Source organism: Lepisosteus oculatus, chromosome 14, assembly GCF_040954835.1.
Source record: "Lepisosteus oculatus isolate fLepOcu1 chromosome 14, fLepOcu1.hap2, whole genome shotgun sequence".
Classification (NCBI taxonomy): Eukaryota; Metazoa; Chordata; class Actinopteri; order Semionotiformes; family Lepisosteidae; genus Lepisosteus; species Lepisosteus oculatus.
The window spans coordinates 30,265,046-30,282,489 of NC_090709.1; the positions used below are offsets into that span (position 1 = coordinate 30,265,046).

General features: G+C 43.9%; 4 non-coding genes and 1 pseudogene across 4 annotated transcripts; 4 read left to right on the forward strand and 1 right to left on the reverse strand.

Annotated features, from left to right (window-relative positions):
* The first annotated feature begins 1,349 nt into the window (after positions 1-1,349).
* Positions 1,350-1,514, forward strand: LOC138243596 (U1 spliceosomal RNA). The gene has a single exon (XR_011192251.1). It is a non-coding gene; the product is annotated as a U1 spliceosomal RNA (small nuclear RNA).
* A 599-nt stretch (positions 1,515-2,113) lies between these two features.
* Positions 2,114-2,232, reverse strand: LOC138218727 (5S ribosomal RNA; annotated as a pseudogene).
* An 8,388-nt stretch (positions 2,233-10,620) lies between these two features.
* Positions 10,621-10,693, forward strand: trnak-uuu (transfer RNA lysine (anticodon UUU)). The gene has a single exon. It is a non-coding gene; the product is annotated as a tRNA-Lys (tRNA).
* A 2,198-nt stretch (positions 10,694-12,891) lies between these two features.
* trnat-ugu (transfer RNA threonine (anticodon UGU)) lies at positions 12,892-12,963 on the forward strand. The gene has a single exon. It is a non-coding gene; the product is annotated as a tRNA-Thr (tRNA).
* A 3,948-nt stretch (positions 12,964-16,911) lies between these two features.
* On the forward strand, positions 16,912-17,005 carry trnai-uau (transfer RNA isoleucine (anticodon UAU)). Its single transcript has 2 exons — positions 16,912-16,949; positions 16,970-17,005. It is a non-coding gene; the product is annotated as a tRNA-Ile (tRNA).
* Positions 17,006-17,444: the final 439 nt, after the last annotated feature.

Sequence of the window (17,444 nt, forward strand, 5' to 3'; positions counted from 1 at the left end):
CTATTTCACTTCAGCCTTTCACTCTTGCTTCCTTCCAATGAGGACGGAGCTGCGGGAGAAAGGGCGCTATAGAGGATCGCTGTGGAGAGCTGCTGCTGTGCTTTGACATCTGAGCTCTGTGGAAAACGATCTCAATACAATTCTGAAAAACGCGACTCTCCGAACGCCAGCCGAACAAGTCTCCACAGCCGAAGCGCTGTGTCTCTTTTCAGCTGGCGATAAACCTTTCCTCGATCTTTTGCGGACTTGTAAAACTGTTCCTGATCAGAATAAAAAACGCTCACGCTAATACACAAGCACCCGTGTCTCGCCAAAGCTGACAAATAAACAGACGGACAAGCCGCACTGCACGTGTGAACAGGGGAGTGAGCGAGCGAGCGGGGATAGGGCGCCTCCTGCGCTTAAAAGCTTTCTGAATTCTGAGTACGTACGGGATCCTCGGCCTTGCGCTTATAACAAAGTCCAAGTCCCTTTGCAGACAACAGCAGTTGTCACATGATTGTCTCTGAGGATGTGCGACAATGGCCAAGTAGAGCCCCGATCTGAGCTTGCGCTCACTTTTTGACCAAGACACAGGTGTGTGCTGATTGGTTGAGAGTTTGGCGGGCATTGGAGACCCACGTGGTATTACCACGCCCTGCGTGAGATATGAGTCACTTACTCTTGACACTTAGGAATGCAGTCCAGATGTCCATTTGGCACTCCCTAGACAGATAGGCGCCAATGGATGACCATTGATCATGATAGCCAGGCTTAGCTAAGTGCATCCCCATCTGGGAGCTGTCCCTTATCAAAAGAAAACATCTTAAATCAGCCTGCATGAATACTTTCTCTGTGGCTGCACCACAGAGATGGAAGGTGAGATGGGGCCTCATTTAGGACAGCATACCACCGCTTAATTCTGTCTTATTAACAAGCATTGCCACTACAACGGCATCTCTCCTGTCAAACTTCCTCCTGACGTGTTTGACAGGATCTGGGCCGTGGTGAACAGTGGGAAAGACGCCCTGTGGAGAGTGAGGAACATGGGGCTGTTCAAAGGCATCGAGGTCCCAGTCAAGGCAGCAGGTAGCCTGGCCCTGTTCATCACCCAAGAGAACTATTACCTCAGAGATCTGTGGAGAGGGAGGAGGGAGGAAGCAGAAAATCTGTGGGATATAGAGAGCATAGGTCAATATCTCAAGAAACTGTGAAAAACATTATCATGTTTAAGTAAAGAATGTGATTTACACCAGAAAAAAAAATTGTTGCTATGTAACTGGTACCGTGTCAAAATGTAATGAGATGTGATCATATATACTGTTTTAAGTATGTATATTAATGTAAAGCTTTCTAATTTGTGATGTCCTGTATTTTTTTGTGAAAAGAAAATAAAGTTCTTAAAAAATCGATTCACCCAGGGCGAGGCTCGGCCATTGCACTCCGGCTGTGCTGACCCCTGCGAATTCCCCAAATGTGGGAATCTCGACTGCATTATTTCTGGTAGTGGGGGACTGCGTTCGCGCTCTCCCCTGATGTGCTTGGTCCAATATCGGATACGGAAGAGCTATGACACCACGTGCTGCGATAGGATCCCAGTTCGAAAGCCACTGCTGGTTCCCAGTTTCTTTTAGTTAGAGGTCCGGAGAAGCATTTCAAGCTGGTTACACTACTCCTTCCGGACATTCATTCCCTTTTCAAAGTCAGTCGTTTTGCTGTAGTCTGCATTATTAAGGCCAATTTATTTGGTCATGGGGGCCTCGGTACTGTATGCTAATTCTCAAGACAGTTTCACCCGTTTTCTGATTGCTAGGTTCTGTACCAGTGCAGACATGTCAAACAGTGAATGGCTGTACCTCTATTGTATCCCTGCTCAATGAATGAAATCAGTAATAAATGAATATATGTATAGTTACACGAAAAACAAGTGGTTTATCGACTCATCTTCATTTGCAGATTTAGAGGCAGCTTCGATATTCGTTTTACAAACGGGTTTTTTTTTATATGGGTCAAACACATGCCATAGCAACAAAACATCTCTAGAGATGAGGCTATAGATCACCTTTCCATCCTCCAGGTTTTCCTCCCAAAGCCTAAGGCACCAACGGTGACCCCTGCTGGCCGAGAGAGCAAAAGCTTGCAGCACCTGGTAATCCCAGACAGTCTCTCATCCAAGTACTACCCAGGCCCAACTCCGCTTAGCTTTCGAGATCAGACGAAATCAGGCGCATTCAGGGTGGTGTGGCCGCAAGCGAAAGCCATGGCGCCTGACTCGCTACTTGAAGCTGTGTGTGGCTGGGGCTCTGTGCCCCCCGAGCGGGACTGAAGGATCGTTCGTGTGCAACTCTTTGGAAAGGAGCTTCTTTCCAAATCGCATTGCGTACCTGGATGTTGGCGAATGTGCTCCCTTGTGTTGGCTTGTCCCGCACTGGAGGAGAACAAACAAACTGCAAGGAGGAGCACAAGGCAAGTCTTCACAAGACAAAAACCTCCAGTGCACAGCACTCTGAAAACATTTCTGGGCTGTCGCGTGTTTATTTCAGCACATAAAGCGCAACAGTCCAACACGTCGGCCGGGCGCGCGGCGCCTCCGCCCTCTTGTGGCCTTGCGGCGTCAGAGCAAGAGGCTCCTTCTCGCTGCCTTTCCGCTGTGTTGCAGAGCCCCGAGAGGGAACCTGGAGCGCACACTTTGTGGGGGGCGGGTGACCGCGTTCGCGCTCTGCCCCCGGTCTCTTGCGCGAGTACTAAATCTCACGGCGCCAGCAAGCGGCCAGGAGACAAGTACAATATCGCGGGACAGGGGGGCCTTGTCATTGATTGTTACATATGAGACGGGGATTAGGAGGAGACTCCGACTGATTGGTAAAGGGGAACACTAACACCAGAGTGACACCCCCGACGTCTCTTTTTGAGAGATTTCTTAATGGCCATGGAGGGTCGGGACCTCAGTTTTACGCCTTCCCCGAAGGACGGCGCCTGTTTGTGCAGCAGAGTGTCGCCATCAGGATGCTGGGGCATAAGAAAGCCACACAGACCGCAGGGTGAGCGCTCCCTACTGGTCCCAGTCACACCTCTTGCAGGAGCAGTAGCAACCTGAGCTTTTCCGGGGGGAATCTCCCATCCGGGTGCCGGCTAGGCTCACACCTGCTGGGCTGCCGTGGGTGAGCCCAGTCAAGAGTCGCAGGGTGAGATCTAGTCATCGGGGAGAAACGATACAAGCGAAGGATTACTCGGCTCCCAGCACTTGAAAAGACCGACAAATGACTCTTTCCCGCTGGAGCTGAATGTACCTGCATGTGTCATGTCGTCTTCTTCCCCCGCCCCGCTGTGTTTGCTGTATTGTCTTTGAAGCCAGACCCCGAGACGAGACGGGCTGTCCTGTGCCCCAATTAACACTTTACAGGTGCCATTCCCCGGCATTGTGGCCATTGTCGGTGGTCACACGCGATAAGATAAGGTGGAGGAGAGCGGGGCATGCCCAGCGCCAGACATTCAAGGAGGGGGCTGTGCGAGGTGAGGTGAGGTGCGACACGCCGGAGCCCCGACGCTGCTAATGCGGAGCACTTGTTGAACTGGCATTGAAAGGACGTGTGCGCACGGAGCGAGCCTTCCCTGCGGCGGAGCGTGGAAACTCTCTCCCCGCGCTGCAGGAGTTGTGTGCGCTGCAGCGGTGCCGAGAGAACAGCACAGAAGACAGCAGGCTCTGGAGAGCGGGTAAGAGATGGAGCCTTGTGGGCAGGCGAGCAGGCCCGTTTTTTGGAAATTGCTGAAAAGGCTCCGGTGTTTGTTCGGTGTGTGGCAGGCGCACGATGCGAGCTTGCGTAGCCGGTCTGGTGTTATGCAAATGAGGCCGAATTGCGTCCCGGGACATGCTGCGAATGCGCATGGCGACTGCAGATGTGTAGGAAACGGCGCTTCCTCCTCGCCGCCCGCCGGGGCAGCGGAAAGGCAGCAAGAAGGAGCCACAAGAGGGCGGAGGCTCTGTGCATCTGGCCGACTTGTTCGACTGGTGCTGTTTCTGTTTTGAAATAAAACGCGCCAGCCAAAAAATGTTTTCAGTGTGCTGTGCACTGGAGGTTTTTGTCTTGTGAAGACTTGCCTTGTGCTCTTCCAGTGCGGGACAAGCCAACACAAGGGAGCACGTTCGCGAACATCCAGGCACGCATTGATTTCGAAAGAAGCTCCTTTCCAAAGAATTGCAAATAAACGATCCTCCAGCCCCGCTCAGGGGACACGGAGCCCCCGCCACACAATGCAACGGGAGTATAAATGATGTATCCCGCCAGCCATTCGACGATCATTTTTCATGGGTGAATATGGTTTTCTGGGGGGTTGCAATGTTGGTCTTTATTGGACATTCCTGGTGATTCTGACACGTGTTAAACACTCGCATTTCCTGCAATTATAAAAAGGGTTAAGTTTCGGTTTCGCTGACAAATCGAATCGACTTTCACGGAGAGAAGAAAGGAAACACAATGTTTCGGCTGTGGAGCTTAGTACCGATAACACTGCTGATATTGATGGAGTAGAAACAAGTGATGTATTGGCAGCTTTATCTGGGGCGAGAAGTCCTGGAACAACTACAAAAATGTTAGGATGCAGAGGAAGAAATATTTTCCACCTTACCTCACCCAATCCTGCTGCATTAACGAAGCTGAAGTTGGCTTCTTATTCGGCAGCTTCTTATTCGCGTTTTTCGTTCCACCTTATAAGATGCTACTGTGATGTTATGCCGCCTTTCGCTTGTAGATGGCTCTCTATAGTTATTTTTAAAAATACTAATCCGAGTGGATTACTGGACATAGCCTCAGTAAAGGGGAATATGTACATAATGATTATCCAAATTGCATTTTTGTATGAAACACATTTAAGAAAATCGAAAACCAATTTTCAAAACTCACAATAACACAAACTGGCATGTTAGACGACAAGTAAATAAGACAAAAGCAAACCATTCATTCACTGGCATTTTCTGCATATTTACCACGACCTTGCCTTCTGATTATTAAAAGTCTCAAAATCTTGCATTTTGCAAGAAATGTTAATATAGCAGTCTACAATGGGACATTTAGAACATGGCTTGTGAGAATATGGTTAACCAAAGATGAGCAAAGGGTGATGGCACTTTCTGCTTATTGCTATGACCCTCCCTCCTGATTATTAAATAGTCTCACAATTCTGCCACTGAGGTAATGTGACAAATTATGAAAATCATTAAGTATAAGAAAATTTACTGTACCATTTTTTAAATATGACCTTATGAACATGTAAGGATTAACAGTCAACAAAATAGCACCCCTTCTGCTGATTTACTTTTTCCCTCCTTCCTTGTCACCAGAACATCTTAATATTCCGACACTAAGGTAGGAGAGACAAAATCACTTATCATGTACATTTGTAATTACGACACGTCACTGTTGCATTTCTGCGTTGTGACATGTAATACCCACAGTGGAAATTCATAGTTGTGATTATAGGAATGTTATATATCAGGTGGGTAGCTGCGTCAGCATGCGTAGGCTGCAAAGGAACAAGTAAAGGATTATTCCATGTTGAAAAGAGAAGAAAGGAAACACACTGTTTCGGCTGTGGAGCCTTCTTCAGGTGTGAGAAAGACAGGGCAGTATGCAAAGATTATTATCCTTTTATCTTTGCTGATTGCAGTTTATCTTTGATGACAGAATCAAAGACGTTAAGGAATTTTTACACCTAATAAACAGACACTTTTTTTGAACACCCTTATTTACTGTTAACAAAAGAGCTGACACGTATTATGTGTGAAAAAAAGCTGCTAAACAGCTCGACCTGCTGCCCCCTCTGAAAGACACAGTCACTCATAGAATTATTGAAATGGCGGATGGTTTCAAAAGTACACTGGTAGAGCGCGTTAAGATGAGCAGATGCTTTTCATTGCAATTAGGTGAGTCTGTAATCGATTTGGCCAATTCACTCGTTTATGTTAGATATGAGTTTGAGGGTATGTCTCATGAGGACTTTCTGTTCTGTAAACCGCTACCATCAGGAACAGGAAAGCAAGAGCAATGAAAAGCTGCACAGCGCTGTGAAAGAAAATACAGAGAAGTGAAAGGCAGTCCTTTCTCTAAGGAGGTAGAAGAAGAGCGATTCCCCGTCGGGGAATCAAACCCCGGTCTCCCACATGACAGGCAGGGATACTCACCACTATACTAACAAGGAAGACATCGCCCTCTCTGACCCCAGGCATCGTGTCTTGACCCACCGTGCTGGAAGCCGACGCGTACTGTGATTCCTTTACAGAGCAGAAATGACAACCGAGGAGCCGAGAGATCATTTCAGCATTTCGCGTCTGAACGGAAAACACAAACGACCAACTCGGAATGACTTGCTTTTGACACTTTTCAAAGCGTTCTTTGTGCACAACGACTGCGCTGCCTAGCAGATACAAATGGGTTGTACAACTTCGATCTAGCAAATGCAAGAGGGCTAAGCCCCCTTTCTTTTAGCCCAGGTTCGATCTGTCTCCCAGAATCACCAGGGCGCACGCACACACACACCCGTGCCGTTGAAGTGCTCTGCTTCATTTCTAAGGGCAACTCAACATTCACTCCTACCCCGTGAAAAGAAAAAAAACAGCGTCCGCAGCAACAACAGCTCAGGTCTCTGCACAGGAGATAAGCTGCTCCCATCTCCTCTGCTCTGCGGCTCCTGCGGAGTGGAGTCCTGCCTGGAGCCGTGTTTGCAGGCGGCGGCTCCCCGCGCCTTGTCTGTGCGTCGTGTCCAAGAGCTCCTGGGAGGAAGAGAGAGCCCTCCCACTCGGGGGCTTTTCCACGGTCTGTGTGAGGAGGGGCAGGTGTGTCCAGTAGCTTATCTCGTTCTGTTGTCTCGCGATGTCTATTCACTATACTACATCCCTTCCTTTGTTATTTTTAAAGTCTATAACTTTATCATACAATTGTAACAATTTTATATCAACACACAGTAAACGGTTATTAACTATTACAACAAAATGTATATAAACCCTTTCATTTCTATTCAATACATTCATCTTTTTTACAACAATTTCTATACGTACCAACTCAAATTTTAGTTCAATTTCTACTTAAGTCACTTCTAAATATCACCTCATTTCTAGCAGTCTAAGCAACATCTACATAGATAACACAAACAAAATAGGGCAATTTAACATTTGGAGAGCTATGCAAGTCCTGTATTTTTAAATGTCTCTGTAATGAGCCAGTTTCCTGATAACCCTGCCACTAATGGTTGTTACTTTACTACTGGGTAAAGTTACTGGCTTTCCTACGGATGTACTCTCCACTGTCTGAGGACTCGGCACTTCCTGCACGTCAGAAAGTCCTGTATTCTCAGCATTTTGTGTTTCTGCAGATTCAAAATCAAGATCCAATGGAGGAGTGTTCAAAGATGTTTTACATTTCTCATTATTTTTGAGCCATCTTCCACATTCACTAACTCAAAGGAGTTACAAGAGGTGTTTCTCAATAACACATAGCGAGTGTCTTTGAGTGTCTTAAAGCTTTTTTCAGGTATCTTTGAAATCTTTCAATTTTGCCATTACATCTCGGATAGTAAGGTGATGCACGGATGTGTTTAATTCCACGATTAATTCCACAAGTTTAATTCCACAATAGTCAGAAATGATTCAAACAACTGTCCTATGAATTGCCTGCCATTATCTGTTACTACCTCTAGTGGATAACCAAATCGTGCAAAGATGTTCATCAGCTCTCTAATAACTGTGGCTGAAGATATGTCTGATACAACAACCGCCTCAGGTTTAGAAGTATAATAGTCTATGACAGTCAATATGTATTCATTCTGAATGGGACCTACCAGGGCAATGCCCAATTTTGTCCAAGGCCTTGGTGGTAATTCAAGTGGTTGGAGAGGTTGATCCTCCTGCAATGGCTGATTCAACACACAAGTGGAACAATTCCTGATTAGTCTTTCAACATCACTGTTCATGTTGGGCCAGTAAAAGTTGCTTCTCAGGTACTGTTTTGTACGAGCTACACTGTGATGAGTCTCATGTGCTATTTTCAGTGCTTGTCTGATTTTTGTTTTCGGTAACACAATCCTCTGTCTTCTTAAAAGCAGTCCATCATATGTAGATAACTCCAACCTACACCTGTGGTATGGCTGCAGTTCGTCTGGAATTGGATTAGGCCATTGTCCTTTTTCCACTATGGACATCAACAATTTCAATGTGTCATCTTCGTTTGTTGCTTGTTTAAGTTCCTCAAGTGTCAGTGCATGCAGTTCATAAGTGCTGATTGAAAGCACTCTATCAACATAGGTGTCTTCATAACCAGTGTCTTCTGTGTCTGGTAAAGGAAGACGTGACAATGAGTCTGCGACATTGGTTTTCCCTACTATGTGTTCAATTTTGTAATCATAAGGCCATAATCTCAATCCAAGTCTTTGTATCCTGGGTGGTAACAATGTTGCCTTTTTGGGATTGAACATATAAATGAGGGGTTTATGATCCATTTGAAGTGTGAACTTGCCTCCCCATAAATATGTCCTAAAATGTTCCACTGCCCAAACACAACCCAAGGCTTCACGCTCTATTTGTGAGTAATGCCTTTCTGTTGGGGTAAGTGAGCGACTTGCATATGCCACTGGTTTGTTCTGTCTATTTTCTTGTCTTTGTAGCAATACTGCTCCAAGTCCTAAAGGATTCGCGTCACTGATCACTACTGGTGGTGCATCTAGTTTGGAGTATGCCAGACATGGTTCAGTTACAAGTGCTCTTTTCAACTCGGCAATGGCTTTCTCAGTTTCCGATGTCCATTCCCACTTCTGTCTTTTCCTCGTTAGTTTTCTAAGAGGTTCTGATATGTCTGCATAATTAGGAATAAATTTCATCAAAAATCCACAAGTTCCTAAGAATGAGCGCAAAAGTGCAACATTCTCAGGTCTCGGCGCACTGCAAACATGCATAGTTGAATCAAGAGCACTTAAAAGATGCAAAAAGTTTCAAATAAAACAGAATTGAAAGACAGTCGAGTAAGGAGGTAGAAAAAAAGCACTTCCCCGTCTGGGAATTAACCACCGTCGCACGTGTGACTGGATACAAAAATAATAGATTAATTTGTGCCCAGTCTCTTGAAGCTTCAATGCGATTATTTTTCCTTCCTTATTTCTTCATTCCCATGCATTTACTCTATAGTAGAGGAAACGCGAAAGTGGGAAACTGCAGGCATTCGTCGTGAGTGGTGGATTGTGATCAGTGAGCATCTGGACAAGTCTGTTCCATTACCTTTTCCATTGGGGATGTAGCACAGCGGTAGAGTGCATGCTTTGCATGGATGAGGTCCCTGGTTCAATCCCTGGCATCTCCAGGTGCTTTATATTCACATCGCAATCTTCTGTTGAGTGAGAACTCTTTGCTCGTGTTCAGAGAGAGCCAGGTTTACACAATTAAATGCAGGCACACTCGACGTGCTGCAGAGTTGCGCTGCTGTTTTAAATGTACCTCATTTAGTTCTGTTAAATCTTAAATTATTTGAACTAATAATTTAGTTCAAATTCAGGAAATCCAGATATTGCTTCACACTTGTGGCTGTTGCAGAAAACACCTGTTGAAACTCACCCGGGATTTCCTGAGAGATCATTCAGCGAGCGAATCCTCCTTCTGAACTCCGCACTAAACTGAAAGCTTCACGAATTCCTCACTGCGTGTCCTGTACTGTTACAAGTGCTTTCGTGTAGATGTGAAACACTCCATAAACACACTTTGAACTTTTTCCATTTGTTAAGGAAAATGCAAAAGAGCATGACAAGTATTGATCGTATAAAATATCCATGGCACAACTCGAGAAAGTACTGAAGGACTACACATCGACTTTTGATGATTACAAGAGATTCAAGAAACACAATCGTCCGCAGCTGGGTTTGGATCCTGAACTCTAGAGTTAAAAGAACATAAGCAAAGGATATGACCAATAAACTCTCTGAATTGCCTTATAGTTTATGAAATAAAACAATTTCTTAATAAATTCTAACTGTTGATAGACGATTTATTGAATTTTAACAAAATCACAATTACAAACTTTTTCGGTTAAACTTTTATTCACATACTCTAACATAAATAAACGTTAGTGTCTTCCGGTGTGTGAGCCAATTTCTCCAACAAATATTTGTTAGTCTGTCGGGCTGTGCAAGGTGTTAAGAAATAGAATTTCGAAAAGACAGGCTCCCTAAGCTTAACATCAAGGCTGTTTTCTCTACAGAAATGCTCTTTAAATTTCAGCACTGTTGCAACTCCCTTTATAAAGGGTGTGCACACGTATACAACCAAGTCATTGAAATATTTTTTTAATTATTGTTCCAAAAAACGTTCCATTTGTTTTCTTTTTAATGTTGTTGATTAAAAGATTTTATTAAATGAGAAAAAAATCTGAATGTGAAAAAAGGTTAAATGCTATTGAAAAAAATCAGTAATGTGAGGAAAGATGGATTTTAGGAGCCCCTTACCTCCCCATGTCATGCTGTATTTCTCACTCATTCTACTGGGCGTGGTGCCGTCGCTTCATGATAAAGTCTGTCAGTGGTCATTCCAGATGGGTCAGGTATGACTGCTCTTCGGAACAAGAGACAGGTGACTTGCGAGGATCCCGACAGTGTCGACCTGCTTTCAGAGCCTGGATAGCTCAGTCGGTAGAACATCAGACTTTTAATCTGAGGGCCCAGGGTTCAAGTCCCTGTTTGGACGGTTGTGCCGTTCTTAAGTCTATTGTGAATGTCATTCTAAATAGTCTTTTATCTTTCACTCTTCTAGCTGTACTGTGGTTATTTTAAATGTCCATTACTTGTATTTACAGTAGTGTATTTAGCGTTTCATTTCACAAACCGAAAATGTTCAAGTAGATCTTGTCACTCTACTCACGTAATCATCTAAATTAAATCACAGTAGAGTACAGAACACGCAGTGAGGAGCTCACACAGTGAGTACTCTTGAATACGACAAGAGGAAAGGCACACTGCACATCTGCAGAACATCACGTCCGAGTTTACAGTGACAGCAGAGGTTGGAAGCGACGTAGTTTTTTAATACTCGCTCGCTGAACGATCTCTCAAGAAACCTCGGTGGAGATTTAACGGGTGTCTAATAATCACGTTCAAAAAGATGACGATAAGTTTTTTTTTTTTAACTAGGTAGCCTTAATGGCAACACGGTGTGAGTAGATCTTAAAGCAGCTGCAGAGTACCCGTAATGGCAACACAGTGCTTTGAGTTCGGCTTTTCTTATTTCTTCTGCAGAACCAGTGGAATCGGAATATACTGATCCGCATAAGAAGCGCTTTCGGTTTCTGATCATTTTTATTGAGCGCTGCTCTAAGTACCACAGGCAAGATGACTGGTGGTCTAAGGCGTTGCGTTCAGGTCGCAGTTAACCCTGGAGACGTTTGTTAAAATCTCACTTCTAATAAAGAGGTCTTTCTCGTTAGAGTAGAAACGATAGAAGCCTTAAGCGGGAAACAAATCACAACATCTCGCATTTCACGTGTTTAATGTTAACTGTCTCAGTGGTTGCCTCGGTGATTGATGGCTCTTCTCCCTCGCAAGGTGACGGCAAACTTCTTCAGAGAGGGAGTCTCCCACGCACGGCTTTTCTTTATCAAGAGCTGAGACAACAGAAACAGACTTCCAACTGACATGAATTACTTCTTGAGCGTTTATGACTGTCTTTAAAAGCTGAGAGCAGGTGAAAAAGTCTTTGGAAATGAGGCAATGACTGCTGACAGTAAACAGAGCTGACGCTCAGCAGCAGACAAGCGCTCCTCGTTAGTACAGTGCTGAGTACCCCCTCTTGTTGCGCTGGAGACTGGGGTACGTTTCTGTGACAGGGCGCTGGTTTAATTTTTTAACAACCTGAGTTCACTTAAAAAAGTATGTACTGTGTACTACGTTTCGGACTAGATAGTGCGGTAGAATATGGAGATCATCTCCAGCTTTGAGCTCAACTGCAACAAGAAGTCATGCTAAATGTAGTATAGTGAGTAGACATCGCCAGACAACAGAACGAGAGAGTAGAAGGCGGGAATATATGGTGTAAGGGCGTGATCTGTGTAGTTAATAAAATAGTTAAAATAATATAAAAACGTCTCTAAATTTAGATACACAACATTTATGGCGACGAGAGATGAGTGCTTGACGGACTCAAAGCGAGCAGAACACTGCAGATTTTAGTATCGGGGCTCCCGTGCAGCGGATTTTCGCCAACCTCCCTGGAGAAAAAGGTACACATTAACAGACTGTAGCTGCCTTAGACGCTTACTTTACACCGCGGAGAAAAGTGGTTTTGGAACGGCATAAATTTAGGCAGAGAACTTAGTCTCAGGACGAATCTGTTGATGCTTTTGTGACTGCACTAAGAGAACTGGCTAAATCTTGTGACTTTGGAGTATTGGAAACTGACATGTTAAGAGATCAACTTGTGGAAAAATGTGCACCTAAGAGACTATAAATTGCTGCAGGAGGAAGGGCTGACTTTAGAAAGAGCTCTTACAGTCGCTAGAATTCATGAAGCAGCTCAAGCAGAATCAAGAATGCTTTCTGACCACAGTGACAAAGTGACACTGAACGGGGCGCTCGCTCAAAATTTACAAACAAAAGCCGAGCAGCAGGACGCAGTCATGCTAGAGAAATAGAAGAACAGGGGACGGCTGGCATTACATGTTACAGGTGCGGACTAACAACGCACAAAGCAGATGAATGCGGAGCGTGAACAGCAAAATGTCTACACTGCAAGAAAACAGGACATTGTGCACAAGTCTGCAGAACATCACGTCCGAGTTTAAGGACAAGTATCCCTTTTATTGTTGTTGCTGCCTCCAGTTTACATTTGGCGATGTAAACCAGATTCAGAAAAAAATAATTTGAACAACCTTATTCCCATGCTTCCTCGAAGGCGCGGTGGCCAAGTGGTAAGGCGTCGGTCTTGTAAACCGAAGAGCATGGGTTCAAGCCCCACCCGTGCCTGTTTCATTTGTCACCGCTTTCCTTCAGTTTCAAAGTCTTAAAAAAACTCGCAATGTAGGGATCTCAATAGTAAGAGAACATAACTGTCGCCAGTGATTAGTGTTCCTGCATATCCTGCCTTGTTTTTTAGTCGACAAAGCTTATCTCTCTTCACACCCATCTTCCGAATGATCGCCTCAGCATTGGGAAGGAACGTGCGCTTGGTACAGCCCCCGACTCCACGGTCTGATCACAAATAGATCGGGTGAGCTGTCAGTCCAGGTTGGAAGTTACGTTCGTAAGCACTTAAAATCTGATTTAGGAACGAGAAGACCATGCTTTTTTATACGAGTAAACGATAAAATAATATACTGCCTGCAAGACTATGTCAAGTTCAAGTTCAAGTCCAAGTTTATTGTCATTATACTCATACACAGGTATAAGGTATAACGAAATGCTATTTAGCTAGCTCTCGGACATAAGTAGTACAAAGAAAAAAACACAGCAACAATACAATTGTATAACAGAAGAAAGACAACAGCCGATGTGCATAAAACAACAACAGGCAGTATGCAAAACAACAAAAAGGTAACAGGTTATGTGCAAAAACATGCATCAAAAGAATGAAATAAAGGGATAGAAATGATGGGGAGTGAGCTTTTGACATGTATGGGAGAGGTAGATTTTCAATGTGTGTTTGGGTTTTTGGTAAGAAAGAAGGCACTGTGAGTTTCAGATCATAGGTGAGAGGTGAGGAGAGAGTGAGAGAGGCTGGGAGTTTAATAGTTTGATAGTGCGGGGGTAAAAACTGTTTCTGAGTCTGGTAGTCCGGACCCGAATGCTCCGCTACCGTTTTCCATGTCATGCTAAACGCCACAAATTGTGTTCGTCCAGTCGTATCAATCGTCCTAAAATTACGGAAAATCGGATGCGACTGGTGCAATCAGCACACATTTTTTCAGGATAGTCGAGCGGTTTAAAACAGCAAATTCACAGCTTCGTGTCTTTTAAGCTTTGTGTTTCACTCTCCAAACAGAGGCACGGGTTCAAATCCCACTTCCGACAGTCAGGCGTTTTACCCTGTCTTTTTTTACCTGCCTTTACACTGTTTCAGTCTTATTGTGCTCACTGACAATCACAGTACGAGGAAAACGGAGAAACTGCTTAGCAAAAACAGGGACAGAAAAAAGCTTCGTAAACACGTGAATGTGGTTAGCAGCAGTAAGGTATGCATTCAAACGTTTAAGGCAGATTTATAACAGCAGCAGAAGAAAGGTGCAGCCTTTGTGAGAATTCGCAGGTTTTTATGCTGCTTGGACTTCTTTCAAGCCTATGAAGTGACCCCCGTTTTATTTTCATTTTCAAACTTCAGAACCGAATAACAAAAAGGTTTCATGTGTGACAGCATTCCGTTGCAAATACCGGTTCCACGATGTATTCAGCGACGGGAATTAAATATTTTAGTGCTGGCTCAAATGCGAGGAATTTCAGAAAAACCCGGAAAAGCAACGCTTGCAGTAAATGACAAATTTAAAGCGTGTAGTCAGCATGAACAGAACAATGCAATGCTCTGTAAAAACGATCTGGAGCCGCAATTACTCTTTTATCTCGGGCAGTTCATTCCGATACGATGTTTCCGCAGAATAAATGAAATGCCAACTCCAAACATGTTGTTGCCATTATTGTTACTCCTGCTGCTGTAGTTTTAAGTTTTAATCAGTGGGTATGTAATGTTGTAAAGGGGCTGGACTACTTTGTTCAGTCCAAATTCCATTATGTGAATTTATGCTTTTTTAATATAAGCATTAACAATACAATGCGTGCTCAAAAACCGTTACTTATTAGCTTAAGAAGCGGCAGTGTTTTGACAAAGTGTGGTATTCGAACAGAAAATGCTGAAGTGTTTAATACTTGCTTGTGAGCAGATCTCCCTCGATTTAGACAAACTCTTGTTCGGCCGATGATTTCATATCAAAATCTGAATCAAGTGGAAAGAAAGCTGAATTACGCTGGGTACTGGGTATCACTGTTACGCCATCAGGTCATGCTAGGAGGATTGGGGGATCAAATTGACACAGAGGGACCCAATGTGGGGGCTGAACCCACAGTTCTGAGATTAAGAGATTCTTGCTCTATGGACTGCGCCTATATAACTCTTGTGCTACAGCAGTAATGTTTCTGGGTGTGGATGAACATGACATAATAGGTTGACAGCAGGAACACGTGGCCCACAGGCAGTGACAGTATCGCTATCACATTTGGCTGCAGTATATTGTGTTGAGAGCAGCAATAACGTTCCTGCAGAGATGGGAGTGCCTTTAATACAGCTTTTTTAATCGGACAGAGTAACAGGAACTGACCTAAAGTTTCGGCTGTGGATCCATCTCCACATGGGGGAAAGAGACAGTAAAATTGCGATGAAGAAACAGAAAGATTTGCTCGCTGCAAAGTAGGAAAGAGGTGGTCAGACACATAAAACAGCTTGGTGATAATTTGCAGCGACAGTTTTATGTTATTTAGTACACGATTTCTCTTCATGTTCCTTAAGATGTGTAATTTGTATGTTGGTTGTATGAGAACATGTTCTTCTAAAGTCCTGTCAATTGACAGAGGAGAGCTAGCTGGTGCAGTCGAACAAATCCGTGTCATATTTTTAAAATAGTTTAGCTAATGAGCAACGAGAGTATAAATGAATTCTCCCACCCTCCATTCGAAGATAAAACTCCATGTGCGAGTCTAAGTTTCCTTGAAGCTACTGATGTTCGTCATTATTGGACATTCCCGGTGATATTGATTAAGGAGCTCAATTTTTACTTGTTGTAGTTCAACATGTGCAAAACATTCGTATCCCCTGCAAATATCGGCAAGGTCAGTGATATTCTCAACAATTTGTGCCATTGCAATTCGTGCAATTCATGCCATACTTTTTCGAAATGTATTCTGACATGCCAGGATCATATTTAAAAAACTGGTGCCTTAAAATTTCTTGGACTTCAGGATTTTGATAGTCTGTTACATTGTCTTTCACACGTCGGTGTCAGAACTGTGAGACATTTTCATAATCGGGGGGAAGGCCGTAGCAATAAGCAGAAAGTGCATTCACCTTTTCTCAGTGTAAATCCGTGTTGTGGTGAGTTTTTAAAATTGGTTTGCGATTTTCTGAAATATATTCCATACAAAAATATAATTTGGACAGTCGCTATTTATTTGGATATTCCCTTTCAGTGAAGATGTCTGCAGTATTCCAGCCGGATTAGTACTGATCGAAGAGAGCCATCTACAGGCAAAAGGCGACATAACATCACAGCAGCACCATTTAAGGTGGAACGAAAAACACGCATAAGAAGCTGGCGAATAAGAAGCCAACTTAAGCCTCGTAGCAGACCCTGGGAGGCACGCTCAAAATAATCATCTTTCCCAGTACTTCAGAGTCATATTTAGATCGCTTTACTGCAATTTTATTTGACTGATGGGAGATGTGAAGCCATCGAACCTGTACTGCGCTTTCACATTGAAATTGAAGCCATTTCTCATGCTTTCTCTCAGTGTCCGGGCTGCAATTGCGTGTAAAGAAGGCGACTTGAAAATGAAACGTGTAATCACTTTACAGAGGGTCTTCACGACGGGGTGCGTCAGCTAGTTCTCCATTATTGTCAGTTTACTGGACTTCTGAAGAAACCTATCTACAATGAAGATACAAACTGCACGGTTTAAGGCACATGAAGATAAATCTGTTTGCTGATTGACTCAAAACATGTCGATACAAATAATCTGCCAGGCTGATTTACTTGTCCGACCACCTCCCTCCGTCCCCCTTTGCTGTTAGCACAATTCTTTCAGTTTCTTTTCTTGTATTTTCCTTGCTATTTTATTGTTCCTTTTCCCCAGGTGGAGATGGATCCACAACCGAAACCGTTTTCACCCTGTGTTTCTGCACCGTCAGTCTGTATGAAGAACAGAAGGTGCACAGCTCCAGTGGCGCAATCGGTCAGCGCGCGGTACTTATACAGCAGTGCACAGCAGAGTCATGCCGAGGTTGTGAGTTCAAGCCTCACCTGGAGCAGTGTCTTTCTCTACTGAGCGCAACTGTCGAGTTTAGATACTCTTAGATATTTGATGGAGATAAATTAACATCAAACGAACAAGTAACGATTTATTTCGAGTCACAATCAAAGAAGGCTCCACAGCTGAAACGTTGTGTTTACCTCTATTTTCAGCATGGAATAAACCTATACTTTTCCATTTGCAGCCCACACATGCTGTGATGCAGCTCCCTACTTAAATTACTATCAGCTGTATACCTCCAGTTGACCTGTACACAAATATATGAGAGGGGTCTACTGAGACGAGAGGAGCACTGAAGACTTGATAAAGCTCTCGCATTAGATTATGTGTTTATGTTGTTCCCCAGATTTGTTTTAATGTTCTTTTTCTTTTGAAGTTGTTGTGTTTGGTTGTTTTTTTATAGTTGCTAGACAACTACAGGGATTTACCTAGGTTCC